The 3,188-nt window shown below is 44.3% G+C and overlaps 1 long non-coding RNA gene across 1 annotated transcript; it reads left to right on the top strand.

The window, feature by feature from the left end:
- The first annotated feature begins 308 nt into the window (after window positions 1-308).
- On the top strand, window positions 309-2,510 carry LOC137879934 (uncharacterized). The gene is made up of 3 exons (XR_011103768.1): window positions 309-1,610; window positions 1,934-2,006; window positions 2,249-2,510. It is a non-coding gene; the product is annotated as an uncharacterized lncRNA (long non-coding RNA).
- Window positions 2,511-3,188: the final 678 nt, after the last annotated feature.

The raw sequence follows: 3,188 nt of genomic DNA, 5'->3' as shown, positions 1-3,188 counted from the left end.
GTCTGATTGAGACAAACAGACAGACACTCCATCTGAGTGAGACAAACAGACAGACACTCCATTTGAGTGACGCAGACAGACAGATACTCCATCCGAGTGACGCAGACAGACAGACACTCCATCCGAATGAGGCAGACAGACAAACACTCCGTCTAAGTGAGACAAACAGACAGACACTCCGTCTGAGTGAGACAAACAGACTGTTTGTTTCACTCAGACGGAGTGTCGGTCTGTCTGTCTCACTCAGACGGAGTGTATGTCTGTCTGCGTCACTCAGACGGAGTGTCTGTCCGTTTGTCTCACTCAGACGGAGTGTCTGTCCGTTTGTCTCACTCAGACGGAGTTTCTGTCTGTTTGTCTCACTCAGACGGTGTGTCGGCTGTTCTGTCGGTCTCACTGCGTCACTTAGGCAGAGTGTCGGTCGGTCTCACTGTCTCACTCAGGCGGAGTGTTTGTCTGTTTGTCTCACTCAGGCGGAGTGACGGTCTGGTTGTCTGTTTCACTCATGCGGACTGTCGATCTGGTTGTCTGTCTCACCCAGACGGAGTGTCGGCCGGTCGGTCTCCATACCAACCTTGCAATTTGAAGTCAAAAAGATAACATCAGATCATTTGTCTCTTTATACAGTTGAGACGTTGGCCATTTTAACAGCACTGCAGTGGGTAGAGGAGGTTCGGATAAAAAAGGTAATTGTCTTTTCAGATTCCAGTTCAGCATTATCCTCATTAGAATCATTCACATCCCATAGCAGGCAGGATTTAATTAATAAAATATACGAAACACTGTTCCGACTTAAGAATATGGGTTTGTTTGTATCGTTTATGTGGGTACCAGCACACAGAGGGGTAAAAGAAAATGTAAGAGCAGATAAATTAGCAAAACAAGCTTTAGAAAGTCAGCACAAGATAGACATTTTATTCAGCAAAGCAGAAGTTGAGGAACTAAATCTAGAAGATGCATTAACCTTGGGGGCAGGAAATGTACTACAATACTTGAAAGAAACAGGATTGAGTAAAAGACTTTAGGTGACCGAAATGATAGAGCTCTTTTCTTTTTTTTCTTTTATTAGTTTTGTTTGTTTGTTTTTTGATTTTGTAAGGGGATAGATACTCTGGTCCACACTCCAATACATTGGAAAGATTGTGGAACACTGGGAAACAAGCCGGAGCACGGCCACCTGGATGGGTTTAAAGTAATGTTCCTCTATGTGTAATGTCTCTTTTACAGGCTTGCCAGCTAGCGGTGGTGACCACGCCGCGGGACGGCCACGCCCTGTGTCTCTTGGGGTCTGGCACAGCTGGCTCAATATGACGACAACCCAAATTCAGACGGGTCAAAGGAAGCCATAGCTGTCTGCACAGTGTGCTCACTGTCTCTGTCTACGGTAACAGTTATGATGGCCTTTTGGAAACGACCTGCTCGTCCACATTAAAGCCCCTTTTTCCTGTTTGCTCAGAACAGAGGTGGTGGCAGGACCGACCGGAGGCTGAAAATCAGAGAGCCGCCAAGCAGTCCATCGCCCAACCAGCAGGAGTGAAGGGGTCCTCTGAGACCAGCGTGGCCAAGAGAGGAGCTAAGCGGACAAATCCAGCCAGAACCCCTGCAGCCAGGTGAGTCGCGCGCTTGGCCGACGTGTTGCGCGGTTGTTTGTTCGCACTGGATGATTTCCTGTGTGATGCTTACTTTTCCTCTCGTCTATCCTGCTGCATATTTATGTCCGGCTTCATGTGGGTTAGCTTCACTGGAACGAGTTTGTTTTCCTCGTAGGAGCTGCAGGGAATTATTTGAATGAAGGAAACATTTTAAAGGTCTTGGAAAGTTTGAGTTTGGCAACGCTTATTTGTGTCAAAAAGAAGTATATTGTATACTGTATATATTCAGTCTGTTGTGTATCAAAACGTAGATTATGTGTCTTATGTGTTGTGTCCTGTAGGGGGAGAGCTGGAGCAGCAGCAGCAGTCAGGCCAGAGAGATCAGCCAAACCTTCCAACAAATGAAGCTCTAGCGTAAGTTCAGACAGGAAGACTATACTCATGCATGCCTAAGCCCATAGCTTATTTACCATACATCTGCCGTCACTCCTCATGCATGCATGCACACATTATTTCCTTGTTGTTATTGTTTGGGGCTGTCAATCATGATATCGGCTGTCTAGATCAGCTGGTCTCTAGCCAATAGCACAAGGACATCATTAGCATATCATCTTGCCGCTGTCTGTCTTTAAATACGATTGTCTCTCTACCTTCAGTACGTTCACGCTGCTGTTACGGAACCCTCCACCTCCCCATCTCCGCCCAGTCTTCGCAGATTCATCAGCTTCATCATCCTCATCAGCCACCATCACCACCAGTGTCTGGACTCCACGGAGAGGGATTTATATTGTTGCCGCTCGGGACGATCGCAACTGGATCACAAATCTCCTCGTCGTGTTCAAGCGTCAAAGAAGTTCTGCGTAACTCATGAACGCATCATCTGTCATAATAAATGTTAACTACTTGTTTTTAATTTTATATTCACTTGTCTCTCATGATTGAACTGCACAAAAGCCCAGCTCCCCACCAACAGGTCTAGACGGGACTGTTGAACCCGAAAAGGTTGAGACAAAAGCATTGAGAGTGACACACATGGATGGATGGAAACCTTTCTACCCCAAAGTCTTAGTTTTTCATGATTGAACAAATGGGATCTGAGATATATGTACATCACCAAATATTACATTCTCAATCGAAGAGATAAGAGTCACATTGCATCATCACATTTCGCTCTGGTTCTGGTTTCTTTAAACTTTTTTTTTTTAAAGAATATGTAAATATTAAACAGGTCAAGTATGCAATACAAAAATAGTGTCATTTTGAAACCTCACATATGAGGCATTAAATAACGTCAGCAGCAACTCTTTATTTGATTTTTTACACAATATAATAGTCTGACATACGACCCTAACGTGTGTGTGTGTGTGTATATAAACCTTTGACTGTAATATGTCGACAACATGAAAGAAGAATTCTGAACGAGACCAAAGCCTGAAGCAGCTGTGTAGACTCTATTGTGTTCCTAGATAAAGTAATCCTCTAGATAAAGTAATCCTCTAGATAAAGTAATCCTCTTGACGTTACTTCCTGGTGTTATAAAGGAGCCGTTCATATTAGACACAGGACAATAAGAAAAATGTTTTCTCCAAAAGGCAC

This window comes from Cebidichthys violaceus, unplaced genomic scaffold (assembly GCF_023349555.1).
Source record: "Cebidichthys violaceus isolate CVI_PGR_0920_01 unplaced genomic scaffold, fCebVio1.0.p SCAF_26, whole genome shotgun sequence".
NCBI lineage: Eukaryota > Metazoa > Chordata > Actinopteri > Perciformes > Stichaeidae > Cebidichthys > Cebidichthys violaceus.
This window is presented reverse-complemented; position numbering and strand designations above follow the sequence as displayed.